Here is a 24,244-nt window from a genome sequence, read left to right as displayed (position 1 = left end):
ATGACTTGAAAAATTATCTTTGTACTTTTGTGTATTTTGAAGTTATTTTACAATGAACCTGTATGAGTTTATAAATGTGGGCTAGCATAATAAGTTATAGGCATTATAATGTAATACGTGATAGCATATGTGATGAGAATATCACTTCCTCTTGAACTATTATCTTGTCTAACTTCAGAGCATTCCTGTGAAGATACATGATTGATATACACGGTTACAGATCAGTTAAGTCATGTTGATCAAGGTCTTACACTGTGGGGGAAAAGAACTCAAATTGAAATCCCCTGACTGAAATAATGTTCTTAGATTGCTATTCTAAAAAGTAGAGTTTAAGCCCGCAGTCTACAGTCATAAGTAACTGTTCTACCTATCAAATTCTGCTAAATCATTGCCTTCATCTCTTATCTTTGCCTTCATCTCTTATCGTTGCCCTTCATTACAACTCCCCAGCACATGCACATACATACAGAGACACACACAGATTTTGTCATGTTATACAAACTGAAGCTGTCGTTCAAAGTCAGTTAGCAAAAATCCTATCTACCCCAACCTGCCTCCTATAACGCTTAACGCTAAGCCACTCTTTTCTCAGTATATATTGTCAGATACCTCTGGGTTTTTGCCTGTATTGTTTTACTTGCCTGTATTTCTTTCTGTACTTCTGTCTACTCCAGCAGTCTCCCAGAAACCTTGATTTCTCCTCAGTAAAGCGTTTCCCAAATTATCTTTGCTAATTTTTCCCTCTCAAATTCTACAGAACACCCATTTTTGTCTTGTTTTTAGTGTATGTATGACTGACATCCCTCCTCAATTAAATTCTGAAGTCCTATACAAAAGAGACATACCTTATGCTTTCATTTTTTATCTTCAACTATGTGAGATTAATACTAAAACTGATCCATTTTTCAAGAAGTCTGAACTTGTACTAATAAAAGAACAACTTGATGACATATTGAAATAATAACTTTAGTCAAGGGGGATAAATTCAGATTTATTGCCTTATAGCAGAACTGTTTGCTTGGAGCCAATTTGAGGTCATCGTGTAAACTTGGTCTTAATTTCACTAGTCAGAGATATATTTGTGTATAATTCATCTCCTATGACTGAACAATTTACATACATATGGATACGTAATATATGTATAGAAATCAATGTGTCTGTGTATCTCATTTCTCCTGTATCCTGAAGTCAGTCCTACTTTCAGTTACCGAATACGGAAGTCCCAGTGTCTTCCAAATGTTCGTGAAAAAAATCTTTCAAAGATTATGGCTTACTCACCTTGTGCTGGCCCTCTGTTACGAGGCTGTTGTCTCTTCATTTCCAGGTATCTGCGTGATCACTTCTCCTGTACTGCAATCCTGTCTGGTCATTTCCCTGACTGAGTCAACCCATCTATCACCCAAAGCAATTTTGTCAGGGTTAACAAATTTCATACATAATGTTTAAGATAATGAATTTCAGATCCTTTTGTAATTTATAAGCATGATTTGGGTGTTTATACTCAGATATGAGATATGCCTTCCTCTAAACTTATGATGTTGGCATAGTACCAATTTGATACAAAGAAAATCACTAACTTTGGCAAGATTAAAAAGTCCACATGATTTGCATTTATGCATATACATACATAGATGCTAAGACACAATGAACCTAATTAGTAATAGCGTTAAAGAAAAAAAAAAATCAAACAAAATATCCATGAGATTGGCCAGTATAAGGTAAGCTAGTGGTAGGGAAAAATCACCAAACATTTACACATGGTAGTGTAGATTACATAATTTCAGATACTGCTACTAACAGAATCCATTCACCATTGTTTGTCCTAATCACAGATCTGTCAGCCCTGGTCTGAGGATTTTGCCTTTGTCATAAAGCAGAATCACCTCTAACGAATGCTCCCGATCCCAGAACTCCAATTCGCTATACTTTGTCTTGAATTCTAATAGTTTCTGTAGAGATATATCTTCTATTCCTAATGGGAGTCATGTATACTATTGAACAGAAATTTTAGTGTTCTACCCAGAAGCATCCGCATTTGGATTATTGGCTCAGGACATCCCCAGGGTTAAAAGGAAGGTACTTGTCTTACAATCATAAAATAAGAAATACTCCCCAAGGAGACTCTAATAGGGGCAGATTTTAAGTTCCCACTTCAGGATCAGAAACTACAGCTTTTTAAAAGAGTAGACTATGTTTGGTTCTAATACGTATGCACATGTGTACATTTAATGTTTGAGTATGATAACAAAGGAAAATTTTGCTAAATCTTATGGCTATATAAGTATGTAACTAACTGAAAGGAAATATATGGCTTTTGTCTAACTACTAGGCAGAGGACTGATTTGAGTAATTATTTTCAAAACTTTAAAGTCCTATGATTACCATTAGACTTGCATACTGTCAATCTATGTATTCACAAGAAGATTGGTTATTTCCTGTTTTTCTTTCATGTATTTTTTTTTTTTTTTTTTTTTTTTTTTTGACAGAATCTTAGTCTGTCGCCCAGGCTGGAGTCAGTGACATGATCTTGGCTCACTGCAACCTCTGCCTCCTGGGTTCAAGGAATTTTCCTGCCTTGGCCTCCCAAGTAGCTCGAACTACAGGAATGTTCCACCATGCCTGGCTACATTTTGTATTTTTAGTAGAGATGGTGTTTCACCATGTTGGCCAGGCTGGTCTTGAACTCCGGACCTCAAGTGAGCCACCTGCCTCAACCTCCCAAAATGTCCGGCTGTTGCTTTTTTTTTTTTTTTTTTAAATCTAAAGTCTTTCTATGGTCTTATTTTCTTCCTCATTTTGGTGGAAAGTGGGGAAAAATATCAGAATGAAAATCTAAGAGGTAAAAATGGAGATTGATTCATAAGGTTAGCCTTAATGTTTCGTGAAATTAAAGGAACGAGATGTCAATACTGTGTTATAAAGGATATCAGGCAAGTTACCTTGGAGAGTAAGATGGCTTTAGCTTAATTTGGGTTGTTCAGCAGGCAGTGCAAATGATAAGGAGTTCTAGGGTGAGGAACTACTTGAGAAAGACCAGGAGCTTTGCCGGAAAGTATAGGAGTTAAATGCAACACATAGAAATATAGATTATTTGTTTGGTGCATGTACAAGGTGGTTAGAGAAGAAGGAAATAAATTTGCAAGACTGGGGCTCTATAGACAGACAAAAGTTTCGGTCCTGGCTCCATCAATTACTAGTTATATGGTAATCTATATATTAGATCTTTTAACCTGAGGTTCACTTCTGTACAATAGGGATGAAACTAACTGCCTTGCAAGGCGGGGATTAAAGGTAGTGCATTCAAAGTACTTGGTACATACTACGAAGTCAATAATATTTATGTTGTAACAACTATGTGACAAGCACCAATCTAAGTGCTTTATGTATATCAACACACTGAATTCTCCCAGAAACCATCTGTATAATGGTTTGAGCAATATGAACAATAAGTAGTGCCCTGGACAAGGTCTGGATCCTGTGAGACAGCATGCTTCATGTTTGAGTGAGGGCTTTGGCCTCAAATGCAGAGAAGAAAGTATCTCAAATTCTCTTGTAAATCAGAGCAGTTGTTATTGAGAGCACATGTTGTAATTTGTGTATTTCTCTTGCTAATATTTTTATTAAGTCCATTTTTAACAGATGAGAAAACTGGTATACAGGGAGAGTAAATTTTTTATGTAGGTCACACAGCACAAAAATGGCAGAGCTGAAAATTGAACCCAGGCAGTCAGCTTTGTAGCTCTTGCCCTTAACTGTTACCTATAATCACCCAAATGTTTAGATGAGAACTTTGCAAGTGGTTTGCACTGGCAGTGGGCTTACTTCAGGAACGTCATTGTTGATGGTATGAAGGAAGGATGAAAAAAATGGTGAGTGAGTAGAGAAGGGAATGAGGTTAGATTTCTCTGGGCGATAGCTAATAAGGGCTTTTAGTAAGGTAAAAGAAATGAAAATAAGAGTAAATAAAACAGGTTATCATAATGGTAGAATTTCTAAAACTCTACAACTTAATAATTGAGTTAATTTGTATATTGTAATGAACTATGCAGATGTTGGTTTAAAAATTACAGGACAAGATAAAACTTTTGGGATTGAGAATAAAATTAGGGAACCAAAGATGGTTTAGAGCTTCAGTGACAAGGACGATTAAGGTAATCTTCACAGAAAAGGTTTCCTTTAACCCTATTTGGCATTATATAATTTTGCTAGAGTCAAATCTCCTTTAAATTTTTCTAAAAAGTTTGGGAATTAACTTGTTTTTCTATCTTACTAGAAAATGTTTTTATGCATGCTGATGTTCCTGTCATTGGTGGTCATGCAGTAATCCCCAACTGAGCTATAGAATGAAGGAACAATCATACCAAAATAGGCTTCGTAAAGAAAAAGTGTTGCCATTCTTAGAGTCGTTGGTTTATGCTAAAAATGTACCAGGCCAAGGACAATTAGCCCAAAGTATTTAGATTCATTATATTAATGCCTCACATGCTCTGTTCATTTACAATATTCAAGCTTAATAGTGAAATTATAAATGGTTTCATTTCTAGTAGATTGTCGGTCTCTCTGCTGGTCAGTGAACACTCTTTTGTTTTGTTCTCAGCCAAAAGAAAAAGGATCCACAAGAGTTCATGCCCTGAACAATGTCAACAAGGCACTGCGGGTTTTGCAGAACAATAATGTAAGTAGTACCCTAGACAAGGTCTGGATGCTGTGACACAGCATGCTTCATGTTTGAGTGAGGGCTTTGGCCCCAAATGCAGAGAAATTATCTCAAATTCTCTTGTAAATCAGACCGGTTCTTACTGAGAGCACATGTTGTAATTCGTGTATGTCTGATTGTGGCTAATATAATTCAGGAAGCAAATGCATGCTGCCACAGAGGGAAGGGAAAGACATAGACCTGACATGATAGGTTGCTCCCTGTTTTCACATTTTATTTCATGCAGCTGTGTTTGGTGGACAAAGTCCTGCAGTGAACTCAGTTTCTTTGCTTTCTTTGCTTTGCTTTTTCTTTTCTTTTTTTTTTTTGAGATGGAGTCTCGCTCTTGTGTCCCAGGCTGGAGTGCAGTGGCGTGATCTCGGCTCACTGCAACCTCCGCCTTCTGGGTTTAAGCTATTCTCCTTTCTGATCCTCCCGAGTAGCTGAGATTACAGGCACATGCCACCATGGTCAGCTGATTTTTGTATTTTTAGTTAGAGACAGGGTTTCACCATGTTGGCCAAGGCTGGTCTCGAACTCCTGACCTCAGGTGATCCACCTGCCGCAGCCTCCCAAAGTGCTGGGATTACAGGCATGAACCACCGTGCCCGGTGAACTCAGTTTCTTATGGCAGTGTTTTGTGCAACAAACGGATTTTACTATACCAAATATTTGTGTACTAAATGTGTTCAAACCTGATAATGTTTGTTTAAATCAAGCCAACACTTATTAACCGCTGTCTCCAAGCATATAAATTATACAGAAACATCACTATTTTTATTTGGGGTAAGAATGGCAGATTTGTTTTTTTGTTTGTTTTTTTTTTTTTTTTTGGTTAGATTTGACTGGATTAAAATACGTGTGTTGTATTAGAAGACGTAAACAATCACAGCTCAACCAAGTAGGCAGGTCAGAGTTCTAATCTCCTCTGAACCACTTGGTGGCCCTTCCCCTGTGTCATGGCATTGGTGGCAGTCCTCCTTTCTTATTAACATCCTAAAATCTGTCTATTCGACCAATACATTCACCAGGCACTTAGTAGCTCCCTAATTACATTACCCCTCCCTTTCAAAGATAAACTCAAGTACATTGAGTACGTTGATCACTTCCTCTTAAAATAACCGTAAGTAGGGATAGATTAATAATAACATGTACTCCCCCAAATGTTGCTCAGCTTATCTGTTAGGGAGATGACATTACACAAGATATGGAAATGGAAACTGTGCAGCAATTAATTGGCTGATTTTATGAATTCAGGGTCATTGTCACCTTTAACCTATGAAAGTTATTTCACAGAGATGTTTGTCTCATTAAGAAGTTAACTGTAGATTTTTCACTTTGCAGCCAGAATAATCTGTGAACTGATTTTCTTATTAGTCCGATAGACTCTTTGGAAATATCAGTGTCATCGACATTATGAAAATTGTCAAAAATATGAAAGTTACACAAAGAAAATGTCTTTGAAATATCAAAATATCATACTCTGTTTCAAAATGATACAGTGAAGAAAAGAGCAGAACATAGAATTATTAATTTATTTGATGTAGCTGGACTGTCCCCACCAAGTAAATGTCATTTAAAAAAACAAACTTTTGGATATCCTATAAAAGTCAATCCTGGATAAAGAAAATGCGGTACAGGCCGGGTGTGGTGCTCACGCCTGTAATCCCAGCACTGTGGGAGGTCAAGGCTGGCAGATCACCAGAGGTCAGGAGTTCGAGACCAGCCTGGCCACCATGGTGAAACCCTGTCTCTACTAAAAATATAAAAATTAGCTGAGTATGCTGGTGTGTGCCTATAATCCCAGCTACTCGGGAGGCTGAGGTAGGAGAATTGCTTGAACTCAGAGGCTGAGGTTGCAGTGAGTAGAGATCGTGCCACTACACTCCAGCCTGGGAGGCAGAGCGAGACTCCATCTCAAAAAAAAAAAAAAAAAAAATTCGTTACATATACAGCATGGAATACAACACTATGCAGTCATAGAAAAGAATTAGATCATGTCCTTTGCAGCAAAATGAATGAAGCTGGAGGTCATTATCCTAAGTAAACTAACACAGAAACAGAAAACCAAATAACACATATTCTCAAAAAGTAGGAGCTAAACACTGAATGCACACGAACACAAGGGAACAAAGAGCCAGCAGCAGCTAGTTCTGGGGAACTTTGAGACTCCTACGTGACAAATCATGAAAGGGTGTATGGGGGGTGTTACTTGCAAGTATGTTTTGGGAGGTTTTTTGGGCACACATGCTCTGGTTGTACATGCTAGTACACATACCACGTCTCATTGGCATCTAAAATCTCCACCCAGGGGTGTGTGTGTTTGTTCTTTTTTTTTTTTTTTTTTTTTAACACTATTATACTGAGCAAAAGAATAGGGTAAGTTTTTGGAGGAGTGTGTGCATGCTTGTCAGTGGGGAAAATCCCCAGCGTGGTTATCTCTGGCGAGGGCCTGATAAGTCCTCCTAGAGGAGCACAACCACAAGGCTAGACATAATTAGTGTGGCCAGTGTGTGTATTCATTGTCTGTTTTGCTGATTGTCAACAGGCAGCACTGACTCAGTGAAACAGCATCTTCAGGACTTATTTTCTCAATGGGGCTCCCTTGCCTGCTCTTTTCTGGCTATCTGCCTACTCCAAGGGAAGCAGAAAAATCCTGGCAATAAACAGATAATCATAGAAGGAAATTTTATATGACTTTGGGATAGGCAAGTATTTATGATATCTGAATCCAAAGCATGTTTCAAAAAGAGAAAGGTTAACTTGGACTTCATCAAAATTGAGTTATTGCTATATTCTGGATATGAGCCATTTGTTTTGAGTTGCAAATGTATTTTTCTTCTCTGTGGATTACCTTTTTACTCATTTCAATGGTAAATATTAATAAAAACAAGTTCTCCACTTGGATATAGTTTATTCTTTAAAACTTCATATTTTTATGACCTGTTGAAGAAATACTGGCCTACCCAAAACCATTATGATACTATATTAGGTTATTATCTATAGAACCATTATTGTTTCACCGTTTGATTTTGGATCTATGTTTTACCTGAAATTGATTATTGCGTATGGTGTGAGGAATAGGTTAAGGCTGAATTTGAATTTTATTTGAAATCTAATTAACACACCATTTATTAAAAATAATGCTTCCTCGTTGTTTCACAGTACTAAGTGTCATAAAAATTTGTCCATACATATGTGGGTCTATTTTTGCACTTCAATTCACTTCCATTGTTCTATCTCTCTCTACACACACAAATACCATGTAATGTGGAATAATATAGTTTTATAATACAGCCTAGTATCTGGGAAACTAGGTTCTCCCACTTTGTTCGAGATTTTATTGGTTATTGGCCCTTTCTATTTTTGTATTTGTTTTGTAATCTTTTCCATTTCCATGTACATTCATTTGAAGTATGATTAACATTGAGTTAAATCTATAGAGAATAATTGACATATTTAAAATATGGAATATCCCAGTCTTCTGTTTTTCTTGATTATTTTTTTAAAATTTTAGGTTTTGTAGAATGAGAAACTGAAATTGAACAGGAACACAAAAGGTGTTCACAAATTCAATAATCATATTTAAGAAATGTTTAACCTCAGCAGTAACTGAGGAAATTTAAAACTGTAATGAGATACCAGTACAAAATTACCAAAATGACTGAACTAGACTACTAATGCCAAATGTTGATGAGGACATGGATCAACTGGAAGTCTCACAATTAACTTCTGGAAATATAATTCAGACAACTAATTAAAGAGTTGGGCCTGATCTGCTAAATGTGAAAATGCACATTTCTTACCACCCAGCAATTCTATTGCAGACATATAAGTTGCAGAAATACATTTCCCAGTTTGCCAAAAACACATTATAAGAATGTTCATAGTAGTTTTATTTGTGATAGCCCAAACTGGAAGTGACTATGATACATTCTCATGATGGGATATTAAAGAGCAATGAAAATGACCAAATGATAGCTACACACAATATACAAGATGTTGTTAAAATATATTTGAGTGAAACAAATCAAAGTATACCTACTATGATTTCTTTCAATTAAATTGCAAAAACGGGGCAAAATGTTTCCATGGGTTTAAAATTGAAGAGAGTGGTTAAATTTGGAAGGAGCAAGTCAATAAAATGCATAAGAGAATCTTCTGAGGTGCTCACTGTTCCATGTTTTGACCTGATAGGTGTTACACATGTGTATTTACTGTAAGAAAACGCATCACGTTGTACACTTTATGTATAATTTTCTACATGCATATTACACCTCAATTAAAAGAGGAACTTATGAGGGGAAAGTAAACCTGACCTTACAACCTCCAAAATGCCAAACAAGGGCCATATATATCAATCTGATCTTAGACCCCATGTTCTCCAATGAAATTATTAAATGAATATGTGAATATAAAATTAGAATATGATGTCATATGAATCTCTTCAGGGAAGGCCACATTTCTTATAGAAAATACAGAACCTCCTAATGTTTTAGTAGGGAAAAGGCCCCAAAATAATGGCTGAAATTTGAGAAGGAGTTGCTCAAAAGCAGATGTTAACAATGCTTTCGTCTGAGCTAGGGCTTTAATGGGGAGCTGCATAAGATGCTGGCGTATGCGTTAGAGGACAAAACCTCAAGATATTCTCATGCAGAAACCAAACGTGGAACAAAGGAACCTTTGCCTTAGCCTGTGGCTTGAACAATAACACATGGATGTTCAAAAGTAAATGCAGGCTGAGCGTGGTGGCTCATGCCTGTAATCCCAGCACTTTGGGTGGCTGAGGCAGTGGATCATGAGGTCAAGAAATTGAGACCATCCTGGCCAACATGGTGAAACCCCGTCTCTACTAAAGACACAAAAAATAGCTGGGCGTGGTGGTGTGCACCTGTATTCCCAGCTACTCGTGAGGCTGAGGCAGGAGAATCACTTGAACCTGGGAGCAGAGGTTGCAGTGAGCTGAGATCGCACCACTGCACTCCAGCCTGGACACAGAGTGAGACTCTGTCTCAAAAAAAAAAAAAAAAAATTCATTATCTTATAATTCTCCATTTTGTAATAAGTACAAACAAAAATGGAAAACATCCATAAGTACAACTTTAGTCTGATTATTAGGAAGAATAAATCAAAATGCTCGAGCAGGATTTTTTTTCTAAAGATGAGCTTGGGTGTGTTCTATATCAATGAGCCTGTGCAGGATATAAATAATCACATTGAAAAAGTCCTATCCAAATTTCCTTCGAAAATTCACAGGTATATAAGATGATTGATTGGTATCAGAGTAAACACAACCCTTTCTGTCATAGAGATTACAGCCACTTGGTAGGCAATATGAAGCATATATACTTAGTGACAGTTGAGTGAATAAAAAAGATAAATAGAATAAGAGGTCTGAGAAGACTTTTGGTTCAGTTCCTATATGAGCAGAGACCTGGAGAAAGGGAGTGAGCCTTGGAATTGTCTATAGGAAGATGGGTTAGGCAGAGTAATAAAGACCTTGAGGTGAAAAAGCATTTGGAATGAGGACTCAGCAGGTGGAGTAGACTGAGCGTAGAGATAACGGAAACACAGCAGAGATAGAGGAGCAGAGAGGTAGTAAGGTGGGGGTGGGAAGAAGAAAGCATGTTGAGTCATTGTTGGCATTTGGACTCAGGTCTAAATGAGATGACAATGACTAAAAATCAAAACGCTACTAGAAATTAAATGGGTCATAAATCAGGTTATTTTAAAAATCAATAATATTTCCAAGTCTTTGCTATTGTGAATAGTGCTGCAATGAACAGATGTGTGCATGTGTCTTTTTAGTAGAATGATTTATAATCCTTTGGGTATATACCCAGTAACACGATTGCTTGGTCAAATGGTATTTCTAGTTTCAGATCCTTGAGGAATCGCCACACTGTCTTCCACAATGTTTGAACTAATTTACATTCCCACCAACAGTGTAAAAGCTTTCCTATTTCTCCATATTCTCTCCAGCATCTTCTGCTGACTTTTTAATGATTGCCATTCTAACTGGTGTGAAATGGTATCTCACTGTGGTTTTGACTTGCGTTTTTCTAATGACGAGTGATAAGCATTTTTTCATATGTATGTTGGCCAAATGTCCATCAATGATAGACTGGATTAAGAAAACGTGGTACATACACACCATGGAATACTATGCAGTCATAAAATGAGTTCATGTCCTTTGCAGGGACATGGATGAAGCTGGAAACCATCATTCTCAGCAAACTATCACAAGAACAGAAAACCAAACACCGCATGTTCTGACTCATAAGTGGGAGTTGAACAATGAGAACACATGCACATAGGGAGGGGAACATCACACACGATGGCATGTCAGAGGGTGGGGGGTGAGGGGGGAGGGATAGAATTAGAAGAAATACCGAATGTAGGTGACGGGTTGATGGGTACAGCAAACCACTATTGCAGGTGTATTACTATGTAACAAACCTGCACATGTACCCCAGAACTTTAATAAAAAATACAAAAACGTGAAAAATCAGATAAAATGAAAAATCAGTGATAGAATACTAACAAACTTAGAGTGTCATTTTATTCAAGAAAGTTATAGTCAATAACGAAAACATCGCATAGTAGAAATGCTGCTAAATCCATGAAGAAAAATTGATGGAAATATATTTTTAGAGCCATTAATTCACCACTGTCAAGTTTACGACACATTTAACAGCAAAAGATTGAGTTCAAATAACTGTAGATTTAATAGTGATTTTCTGTATCTCGACACTCTAAAGCATAGTAGATATTTCTACAAAATGTGAGCATTATCAATAAATCTCCCTATAAAGTTGGATGTGCAAGAAGAGCAGTAGTTTAAAAATTTCAGTTACATTAACCAAATTTAAATCTGAATTCTCAACAAAGGCATTCAGAAAATCGTATGTCTGTCATTATTGGGAATGCTCTCCCCTAAGCCTATGGAATGGCCACAGCTCAGTAGATCTACGTGGTGTCTTTCATAGGGCAAAAGCATTTTCATTTTCAGTTCATTGAGGTATCCACTGATACATTCATTATACAATTTTAAGCTATTTAACTGTCCTGATATTAAACACGTGGCATACACAAAAAGTTGAAGGGAGTGTAATGAGGGGAATATTTATAGAAACGTGGGCAGGATTAAAGGAAGAAACAATGGTGAAGAATGCAGGGATTCGCATGAGTTAATAACCTTTACTATATTTAAACCTAAGCAGTCAAGGGGAGAGGGCTATTAATTTGATAAAATCCCTCACTTTGGGAGAGGGCCACTGGACGCAACTGTGAACTGAGCCCCTAGGTATCTAAAGAATGCAGTTATTTTCAAATCGTTGCCTGGTGAAGTTGAGAGAAGTGATACCTTAGCGTCTCCATAGAATCGTCCAATGTCTTGCCAGTGCTGCTCCTTAGTTTAGTCTAACCAGAAGTCCAAGGTTAAGAGATTCCAGGTGATGTAGTCATCACATACAAAGAAGAGGTGAAGAAGTTTGGTGGGTTAGTGAAGCAGGAGTGAAAAACAGTATAATTCGCATTCCAGGTGTCTAGTTTTGTTTTGTTTTGTTTCTGTGCGAAATGAGGACTTGAGAATCTGCATGCCGAGAACCCTAATGTTGGCTAGGGCCCAGTCTTGTTGGATGCATCAGGAAGCCAATCACCTTTGAGGCCATACCACTTCTATTTGATGACAGAGAGTAGAAGTGGTTTCTGGCTAATTTCGGGACTAAGGACTCCTTCCTATTCTTCTGGAGAAAACCAGAGCCAGAAAAGAAAGACATGCTAAGAGTCACTTTGGATATCTGCTCTTCATCGTAAACTTATTAAAGGCATAGGAAAATAGTAAAAAAAAAATTTCCTGCTACATACACAAATTATAAATGGACAATATATTTGAATGCAGTGAAAATGTTATTAAATACACAAACTTTCAAAATTCACGTTATTTAATAACATTAGAAACTAATAATATACTTAAATTCAGTTTGATTAAGGTTTGTTAAATAAGAAACCAAGAGTATAAAACTACATTTGTGAAGGAAAAAGCATTCCATATGAAAACCCATGAGAAATGGCTGAGGCTCTACTGAGAGGTTGAATTTTTGTCTTTGATTTGATCTTCATTAAAAAAAAAAAGATAAATTGAAACAAGCTTTCAACTACAAATGTTACAAAAATGCTTTAAGGAAAGTAGGAACTAAAGATAAATAGAAGAAACACTAGATAAAATATAAAGCTAGTTCTTTATAATATGAAATAGATTAATATCTTATGAATGTGATCCGGACAAGGAGGGAGAAAAACAAATGTATGCAGTTTAAAAATGGAAGGGAAATATAAGAGATATAGAAACCAAAAACGGGTTCTACACAGAAATACATGTATGTTATGAAGTTGAGGCCGAGCGTGGTGGCTCTCACCTGTAATCCCAGCACTTTGGGAGGCTGAGGCAGGCAGATCACCTGAGGTCAGGAGTTCGAGACCATCCTGGCCAACATGGCAAAACCCTGTCTCTACTAAAAATAAAAAAAATTAGATGGGTGTCGTGGCTGGCGCCTGTAATTCCAGCTACTGGGGAGGCTGAGGTATGAGAATCACTTGAACTCGTGAGGCGGAGGTTGCAGTGAGCGGTGATCATACCACTGCACTCTAGTCTGGGGGATCAAGCAAGACTCTGTCTCCAAAAAAAAAAATTGTTTTTTGAATACCAGTGAAAAGTTTGTCCACACACCAAGAAATTGATAATTGCTAATAGAAAATCATATGAACAGCCTCCTAATTCTATAAACCTATCAAAAGAAACTCTGGTTTTAAAAAATCACTCAAAAAATTAGCCCTCTCATTTTTAAAGGAATATTAGAAGTTTCTTTTCAAAATGATACTTTTTGGTAATTTCTGGATAATTAGGTCAAGGTCATTTTGTCTTCTCTTTTTTCCTTAGGGTCTCCTCCATTTTAGCCTGTCCCTCTGCCATAAATCAGTAGTTCTAGCATATTCTGTGGTTCCAAACTAGCTCCTCAGTTTAACCCTGTTCCTCAGTTTCCTTTCCTTTCCCTGTCCTGGCGTTTAACTTGTTATCCTCGCTTGAATGCAACTCAGCTTGTATCTGTAGAGCTCAGACACTATGTTTGTGTTCCGATTTGCTTTCTTCGTGGTGGCTGTTTTAGTATGAAGTTATCCCTGCTGTCAATAATGTATTTTGGAAAACCACTTATTGAGAAGAAATTACTTCTAAGTGCAGTGATAACTTTATTGCGGTATTTGCTGAGAGCAAAGCTCATTTGTAATAGTTGGATGTGATTTTAAAAAGCAAACAAAATACAAAATCCTGCGAAATGGGAGACTATGCTAGTAAGTGGTTATTCTTGTCTCTACATCAGCTCTAGGTAAAAATGTATCCACAGCTTTTTATTTACAAGTGTTTGAAAGAGCAAATCCCAGCTAAGATGAAACATCTCTTATACAGCCATTCTGTTATTTTTTTTGCCCTGTCCCACTTTTGTTTATAAGTAGTGCCTTTCATTAGGCATTTTAAATTCAGTTCTACACTTAACTCTGTTCTCTCAAAGATATTTAATGGATAATTTAAACTTTCCTTGGATATAACTAAGTTCTAATCAGTAAGTATTCTCTATTAGATATTTGCACTTTTAATAATTTTGTGTCTAGTTTAATGATTAATTTTTTGTCTGGTAAAGGAACTTAGAAATCACAAATTTGATAGAGATTTAACTGTGGTGCTTTTAACTACACGCCGCCCCTGTCCGCCCCGAGATGTATTATGATCTGTCTTCCTTTCTCCAAGCTTGTGTCCTCGTCTTCCCTCTTAAGATTTCCATGCTTATATTTTATGAATTCCAATACCTTTTATAAAGATTCATACAAAAGTTATAGTGTTGAAATATACCCTAGGAACATTACCAAGACTTTGCTGACTTAATATAATTTAATATTAACTGACACGGTTGTAGATCTAATAATTATGTTCATTGTACCAGCTCATCAATTGTCTATCACAAGATGGTAAGTTTTTACCAAGTAACTTCAAATCTACAATGTGAGATACTACAAAGCAAATAGAGTCATTGCTATACATGAAATCTGAAATCCAAGGTGAGTATTTAAAAAGCCTAGGGTGGAAATTCAGATGACAGCTATGTTCAAATATTCACTTAATCCCATCATTGAAAATTGTCACTGAATTAGATTGAATGGTTGTCAAATGTCACTGATCTGAAAAATGATATACTGTTCACATCCTGGCATATAATGTTAGATAAAGAGGATTCTAAAATGTTCTTTAAAACTAGTATTTTATGTGTCCTTTAAATATTCAGAAACTTAAATAGCCATATAATACATATTTTGGAGCATGTCAGAATATATTTGACTATAAACTACTTCCATTTATTACTCATAAAATCTAGTATTTAAGTACAAATTCCAAATTTAATTTGTTAGACAAGTATTTCTTACACCAAATTGGCAGTCCACACAATAGGCCTGTAAAATATCTGCACTTTATATGAATTAATTCTTGAGTTTGCAGAAGAGGTAGATCTTGTTAACTCTGTAATTTATCAACTATAGGGTCTTTGCCAAAGGATTCCATGACTTTGATTCACTTTATCATCTGCGAAATGCATTAATAGTAAATGTTTACTTCTTTCAAAATACTTGTTATGGAAGATACAAATATACAAACAATCTCGTATTCATTAAACTCATATTCAGATGCGAGGTAATATAACTACTCTTAAATTGCAGCATGTTCTCATTTAAAATAATTTTCTGGGTGAGTTGTTTATTCTTCACATCCCCCTTAGTATACCTCTTGCTTTAACGGAAAAGAGTATTGATACATTTCTTGTATATTCAACTTAAAATTGAGATAGCCAGTTACCTATTATATTCACATATGGAGGTGTGCTGGGATAATAATTATATGACTATAAGTAGTATTGTTTAAAAATATTTCTTATATTGTTACTCAAGTATCTTAAGATTTTTATTGTAGCTATTGCTTTTTTTTCCTTGAAATTAGTATACATGACTTGAGCTTAAAAAGTTGGGGATATATGGGTTGATTTTGTCTTTAAAGTGGCATTCTATATTGCCAGATAAAAGATATGTAATTATAAAAATTCAAATTAAATAATATACTGAAAGTATATATATCTTTCATTCTAAATTGTGAAAGTATTGAGGACAGTGTCCATTTACTCAGGCAATGCCCTCTAATATATATTCTATATAAGGAATTGTTGGGTTTAGTTAAAGGAGCTACTTTCCCAAAAAGTTTAGTTTGCATTTTATTAATACGTACAACCAGATTACCTGTATCAAAACTTCTATTTTGATATATTTGTTTTAATGTCTTTCATGCCCTTAAATGTTCATATTTTCTTAGGATTATAAGATACTTGTATTAACTGCCTCAATTCTTTATTGTCAAAGAGGCAGTATATAAACAAATGAAAACATGACTCCATTAAAAATCTCCTGCAATGTATCAGAGTGATCATAAACATATCCAAAATATAGAGGAAATTTAACATTTCACTTGTCCACAAGCAATTTGTTGAAAGTCTATTTTTAAATTTATTCTTAACATTCTATGCATGGCATATAGTGAGGGGTCAAAAATAGTTAAAGAATGACTAAATATGTAAAACTTAATCATTGAAGGTAGAGATAGTGTCTTTGTAGTGAGTACCCAGAATTAAATCTTGTAATATAGTTGAGGTCAAAATGGTGCTTCAAAAATTATCTAATGTAAATTTCTATATCTGAATCAAAAATAATCCTTGAAATATGGAGATACGGAAGGGAATAAAAAGCTGTCAATTGGAAAGGCAGGTCCATAGTGGCAATATGGCCCACCGTTTACATTGTATATATTGACGTATTTATGATTTAATAATAAAAAGATTCAATACATGCATCTCCCAAAGGAAGAAAATAGGTATGATTTATGCCCGTAAGTCTTGAAATTTTAAACAGTGTAAATCTTAAATGTGGTATAAAAGCTTATGCTGCAGGGCAATGAAACTACTTTGCCTTTCCTGTATTTTTTATCTTTTTAAAATGCATTATATTTAGAAGGATTGTATAAATACTTGAGAAGTTTCTCTTGAATATGGAGAAGTCTTTAGCTTGGCTACATGATGGCAGACATCCTATAAAAGACATTTAACATGTTTAAAAAGCAAATTCTGTTTATCTAGAATGTTGGAAGGAACTTCTCCGTTTATATACATTTTATGAGAAAGAAATGAATATATGAAAGAACCAAATAGATGGTGGAAGTACATGCTTGAGGTTTCAGTGTCAGGAAGGATATTTACATAATAAATTTCAATGCATGGAATTTCCCCTTTAGTTACTGTTTAAGATTCTGTTTAAGGAAATCAACTCAAACTTTTAAGGATATTTCATGGTTCCTTTCAGAATCTTTTTGTTTTTGTGAAATTATTTTATACTAGCTTGTACCATTTTATATCTAGTTAAAAATCACCAAGATTGAGTGAAAAGGTGGGTTACCCTTATCCCCCTCTCTTAGCTAATTTTTAAAATGGTCGTATTTTATACTGCATATGAGGGAACAAAAGTGACTTCTCCTTAGGACAAATATCAAACTCTGAAATGATCTGGGAGAACCACTTCCTTTGAAACAAATGTGAGAAACCACCTGCTTTAGTCTAATTTCAATTGGCTGAATGATGCAGGATGTGTTTTCATTAGAGCCTGTAGCTCTGAAATGTCATTGTCGCTGGTTGTCTAAAAAGGCAAGAAGAGGCAGATACCATATATTATAAAGATGATGATTCCCGTGTGAATGAGATATAACTTTCTGCAACTTCCAAGTTAAAACCTCAAATGCCTAAACGATACACAAAACTCTAAACATCCATCTCTCTCTGCATCTAACAAAAATAAAATTGTATGAAAAAATTCATTAAAGCTTTGTCAGAACTTTGTCACCTCTCTTTTTCTCTCTCATACACAAACCACACATCACACACACACACACACACACACACACACACGTACATATCTTACAGGAATATAACTCTTAGTTTTATTCATCATTTTCCCTTCTGTCTCTCCTTCTGCTCTGCCCTAAGAACTTCCATTTTCATTATTTGACTTGGTTATTGAAATTATTTTCACGTTACATGCCCCTCATTCTGACGTCTTATTTACTATTTTCTGTTTGATGAACCCTAGTCTGCTATTCTTCTTTCTGTAAAGCAAATCAAAAATAACACCAACTTGTTCCTGTCAGTAATCTTTCAGAAAACCATCATATTTCACGTTTACTTTAATCTTAAGGTTTTCTTAAGTATTCTTAAATCTTGAATATATCAATATAAAATAAGTATAAATCCTTTTACTGTAAACCACCATGGGATATCTAATCTTAGCTTGAATAAAATAATTGACGATGGTAGAAATTACATCCATGTTCTTGAAGGAAACTGGGATAAAACAAAACAGCGAGGTGTTTTGCCTCTCTTGAATAAGCAAATGATGAGAATTGTTCCTCATAGCTCAGTGGTTAGCAAACTCATTTAGGAGGTGTAGAGTACCTCGAAGTAAATGCTCCCTGAAATGATTATATATTAATGTTAGAATTACTAAATATATATTGTTATACAAAATTATATATTGCAAGTACTAGTCTGGAGATAGAAGAGGGAACCCCTTAAATTCTTGTCCTATGCCTTTAAAATAGACAGCAGGAGACTACTCCATACTAAAGAATAATTCAGTTTATTAGGTTTTCTATGTGCAATTCTTAGACTGCTTATTCTTACTCGAGATGTTTCTAAAGAGTTCACATTTTAATATTCTACTAGAGTCACAATAAGTTTCCATTATGTCAAAGCAAACTTTGGAGATTTTCTATCCTCCAAAATTACATTTGAATAAAGCAACTTCCAAAGATAACAGCGTAAAACTCTGAGACAGCATCCCATGTTACTTTATGAGAAAAATCTTAGGCCTGTTGACAGGAACTACAAAAGCCAATTGTCCTGCGTAGGTTAACTTATTTCTTCAAAAATTCAAGGCATGTTTTTACATTTTCACACAGAATATCAATTTTCACACCTATTCATTTGGTATCAGACGCTTTCATTCTGCAAAACAGGAAACCAGAACTTTGGGTAACCATAGTGACCCTAATATTTAATTTCCAGGCATAGAGTGCTTGTCACAACACTGATACACACAGTAGGCTCATACATTAACATATATGTCATATTAATGTTTTCTGTTTTGCTCAGTCGACAGATGTAATCATTCACTTCACACAGATTTTAAAAGGTTTTAATATTTGTTTTTACCATTCAGTTATTTAGCAATTAGGCTGATAATTCTTGAAAGACGTAATTCTAGAATGTGTATTAGAAAAATATGTAAAAGAGAAGTTACTGTATGGCAGGGTGATGATTATTTAAAAGTAAATAATACTGAGTTCAGAAATTATGACTTACAGCTAATAGTAAGAAATACAGCATTATAACAGCAACAAGCTTATGAGAATTCATGGCTAGAACAGACCAGACTGTCAATGTGAGGCATTGAAGAGTAATATAAATGCCATGAACAATACCCTTTCAGGCATGACAAATACCTCCCTCTTCTGGAGTCTTCTTGGTTTTTAATTAGCATTTCTTATACTCCTTGGTAGTTTGAAGAAGACATGTACAGCAAGAGACAAAACACAACCAAAATAAATAATAATCCTTGTCTGTATCATGGTGTGAAATGTTTATTAACTTGGAGAGAGAGCCTCTTAAAGCTTTTTTTGGAGAATTCGCTAGATGTAATTAATGAGATATCTTCTATCCAGACATAGTTTTAAATCAGACCTTGTGGAAGCTTCATTTATCTCTGATACTCTGTTTCCTTCTTGGTAAAATGCACATAAATGTAAAATGTTCATGAACTCTTGGTAAAATTTATATAACTCATACATACTCTAACGATACAGGCATAGTGAAATCTGTATTCAGAGAGAACTGTATAGCCATAAGATTTTTAAAAGATGGAATTAAAGGAATTAAGTATGTATCTTAAGAAATTATAAAAAGAGAAACTAAAAATTGTATTCAGCATAGAAAATTGAATAAGATGAATCCATTCAAAAGTGGGCTCTTGAAAAGATTAACAAAACAGGTAAACCTATCCCAGTCATAACAAAGAAAACTTAGAATAAAAACTAGACAAGATAAATGAGAAAAGATGCATGACAGCAGATACAGAAGAAATGAAGAGGAAACTAAAAGCAATTTTATAACAATTTTGCGAAATTCTGGAAAACTTGATTTTCTAGTACAATACAAATCACTAAAATTGAGATAAGAATAAGTGGAAAATTAGACTGATTACCTCAGAAAACATTTAGTAGGTTATTAAATATGTACTGTTGAAAAGTGTAGTAGGATTCTTTTACAAATGAATTTAACCTAACCCTTAAAGAATAATTTATATACTTTAAGCTATTCCAAAGCATATGAAAAGAAAAAAACTCCACAATTCCTTTTGTGATGTCAGATTAACCTTTGTACTTAACAGTCAAAAAGCAAAAATCATAAATCTGTAAGACATTTTTACTTTTGAATGAAATACAAAATTATGTTGAATTATAAGAAATATAATCACATTTTGCAAGTGGTAAGCATTCTATAAATGTTAGCTCTTATTTACCAAGAGCTCTTAAAATTCAAGAAGGAAAAGAAAACTACCATATATAGAAATTAATGAGCAAAACATATTAACAGACAATTTACACATGGAATTGTAATAGGTCAGTGATATAAAAATTTATTCAAATGCACAAGGAATCATGGAAATAAAAGTTAACAAAGTGATGTATTTGATCATACAAACAAAACTAAAAGAATCTAAAACAAAACAAAAATTTCCTGGTGAGAGAAGAGCCTACTCTTATACATTCTGGTTAAAATATGCAATTCTAAATTTTTTCTAGGAAGGCAGGTTGGAAACACCTACTAAAATTACACATGTATGTGTATATATGTGTGTGTATGTATAGATGTATACATATGTGTGTGTATAGATGCATAGATACACATATACATATATAGATATGTTTATGTCTCCCTGAAATGATGTACGTATAAATATATGTATAGATGTATCTACTCGATCAGAGTGTGTGTGTTTGTGTGTGTACACACACTCTGATCCAGTATATACATACTGTGAATTGTTACAATAACAGTAGAAGCATCAGTATCTGAAAATGTATGCATAAGGTATTGGCCAGGTGTGGTGACTGCTGGTGGGAATGTTAATTAGTTCTGCCATTGTGGAAAGCAGTGTGGTGATTCCTCAAAGAACTTAAAACAGAAATACCATTCAACCCAGCAACCTCATTATTTGGTGTATACCCAAAGGAATATAAATTGTTCTACGATAAAGACACATGCACATGTATGTTTATTGCATCACTATTCACAATAGCAAAGATGGGGAATCAACATAAATGTCCAACAGTAGACTGATTAAGAAAATATGGTAAGTATACACCATGGAATACAACCCAGACAAAAAAAAGAAGAATGAGATTGCAGCAACATGGATGCAGCTGGAGCCATTATCCTTAGCAAACTAATGCGGGAACAGAAAACCAAATACCACATGTTCTCACTTATAAGTGGGAGTTAGGCTGGGCCCGGCGGCTCATACCTGTAACCTAGTACTTTCGGAGGCCGAGGCGAGCGGATCACCTGAGGTCGGGAGTTCGAGACCAGCCTAACCAACATGGAGAAACCCCGTCTCTACTAAAAATACAAAATTAACCAGGCGTGGTGGCGCATGCCACTCGGGAGGCTGAGGCAGGAGCAATCGCTTGAAACCCGGGAGGCGGAGGTTGTGGTGAGCCGAGATCGCACCATTGCCCTCCAGCCTGGGCAACAAGAGTGAAACTCCATCTCAAAAAAAAAAAAAAAAAAGTGGGCGTTAATAACAAGAACACATGGATACAAAGTGGGGAACAACAGACACTGGAGCGTACTCAAGAGTAAAAGGTGGGAGGAGGGAGAGGATCAGAAAAACTACCTATCAGGCACCATACTTATTACCTGCAGGCACCATACTTGTTACCTGGGCGATGAAATAATGTGTACATTTTATCAATGAGTAATGTTTTACAAGCTGGAGTTTTCATCTTTTCAGACAGATAAAAAATACAATTTAAATTTAACATGCTTCAGATGAGAGTAAGCCAAGGTGAATGATAAAAAAAAGTAAAAATGCAACAAATTAAAAAAAAAAAAACCCATGACACGCAGTTTACCTATATAACAAACCTGCACTTGTACCCCTGAACCTAATATAAAAGTTAGAGTAGCTGTCTGCCATATTGTCCCTGAATACAATATCTCCAATTCCCAATCAGTTAATTACCCCCTAGTCATCTGAACTCTTTCTGGTATGCTTTCTCCTCCTGACACTTTTCTTCATTCCAGTCTATTTTTTCTTTACAGATTTAATCAATACTGAATACATGAATGTATCTTATGTCTTACCTTGTCACAATGTTACTTCCTTTTTCTTACCCCTTGGGCTTCCGTGAGACACAGTTGCCTACTTAATTGTTTTTCCTGTGGATATAGATAAATTTTAGTGGAAAAAAACCGTGAATATTTATTTAGGTTTTGTCTGTGGCTGCTGCTGCTGTGTGTGTGTGTGTGTTCTGACGACTTACTTTTTTATTGTGGTAAAATACAGATAACGTAAAATTTACCATATAACTATGTTTTTTTCTTTAATTAGCAAAAAAATTGTATATATCATGTACCATATGATTTTCTAAAATATCTAGACATTGTGGAATGCTTCAAGCTAATTAACATATACATTAACTTATATGTTTATCATTTTGGGTTGAGGACACTTAAAATCTTTTCTCTTAGCAATTTTCAAAATACAATATTGTTGTTAACCAATGTCAGCATGTTGTACAATAGATCTCTTGAATGTATTCCTATCTAAATGTAATTTAGTATCATTTGACCAACATCTGCCGAACCCTCCTCCTCCGAGCTCTATCCCCTGCTAACCATCATTTTACTCTCAATTCTATGAGCTCAACATTTTAAAATTTCATATACAAGTGACATGATGTAATGTTTGTCTTTTTGTGCCTGGCTTATGTCATTTGACGTAACATACTCTAGATTCATTAATGTCATTGCAAATGACAGGAATCTCTGCTTTTTAAGGCCGAGTAGTATTCCAGTGTGTGTGTAGGTTTATATACCTGCATTTTCTTTATCCTTTCATCTACTGATGGACACTTAAATTGATTTCCTATCTTGGCTATTTTGAGTAGCACTACAATGTACATTGAAGTGCAGTTATTTCTTTGACATATTGATTTGTTTCCTTTGGAATATATACCCAGCAGTAGAATGCCTGAATCATATGGTAGTTTTATTTGTAATTTTTTGAGAAACCTCCATACTGTTTTTTATAATGACTACAATAATTTACATTTCCCCCAACATTGTGCAAAGATTCCTGTTTCTCCACATCTTTGCCACAACTTATCTTTTGTCTTTTTGATAATAGCCATTCTGTGTGACGTAATATTTCATTGTAGTTTTAATTTGCATTTCTTTGATGATTAGTGATGTTCAACATTATTTCATTTGTGTGCTGGCCGTTGGTTGGTCTTCTTTTGAGAAATGTCTGTTCAGGTACATTGCCCTAAATAGGGTTTGAGGTATTATTTTTTCTATTTTTTTAGTGTATAATTCACTGACTTTAAGTATATTTCTGTTGTTGGGTAATCATCACCGCTATCCATCTCTAGAATGATTTTATCATCCCAAGTTGAATTCATACTGATTAAACGATTACTCCCCATTTTCCCCTCCCCTAGCCTTTAATAACTTCCATTTTTCTCTGTGAATTTGACTATTTTAGGTACCTCATATAAGTAGAATCTTACAAGTTTTGTCATTTTATGTCTTGTTTATTTCACTTAGCATATGTTTCCATGGTTCATTTATGTTGTAGTTTGTATCAGAATTTCATTCCTTTTTAAGGCTGAAAATATTCCATTGTATGTACATACCACATTTGGTTTATCCATTTATCTGTAGATGGACATTTGGGTGTTCTCACATTTTGGCTATTGCAAATAATGCTGCTATGATAATTGGTCTACAAATATCTTAATCTCTGTTTTTAATTATTTTGATTATAAACGTAGAGGTAGAATTGCTAGAGTCTGATGGTAGATAATTTATTATGTGACCTTCTGTTGTGAACTTCTTGACATTAGGGGGGTGTAGTACCTTTCCTTTATCAGGTCTGAGCCCAGTACCCGAATATAGTGGAAATTGGACCTTATGAGACCTTTTATGAGGATAAGGAAATGGAGGAACTATCTTCCTGCTTACACAGTGACAAGTCTCATGGCAGTGGATAAGGGGTTACTGGAATCTATGTGCCTATTACTTGATCTGAGTCTCCCCAGAGTCAGGTCTATGGCAAGCCAAAACG

General features: G+C 35.2%; 1 non-coding gene across 1 annotated transcript; it reads left to right on the top strand.

Annotated features, from left to right (window-relative positions):
* Positions 1-1,461: 1,461 nt before the first annotated feature.
* On the top strand, positions 1,462-1,560 carry LOC112131203 (small nucleolar RNA U13). The gene has a single exon (XR_002913334.1). It is a non-coding gene; the product is annotated as a small nucleolar RNA U13 (small nucleolar RNA).
* Positions 1,561-24,244: the final 22,684 nt, after the last annotated feature.

Source organism: Pongo abelii, chromosome X (genome assembly GCF_028885655.2).
Source record: "Pongo abelii isolate AG06213 chromosome X, NHGRI_mPonAbe1-v2.0_pri, whole genome shotgun sequence".
Taxonomy (NCBI): domain Eukaryota; kingdom Metazoa; phylum Chordata; class Mammalia; order Primates; family Hominidae; genus Pongo; species Pongo abelii.
Note: the sequence above shows the minus strand (reverse complement) of the source record. Positions and strands in the feature narration are given on the sequence as shown.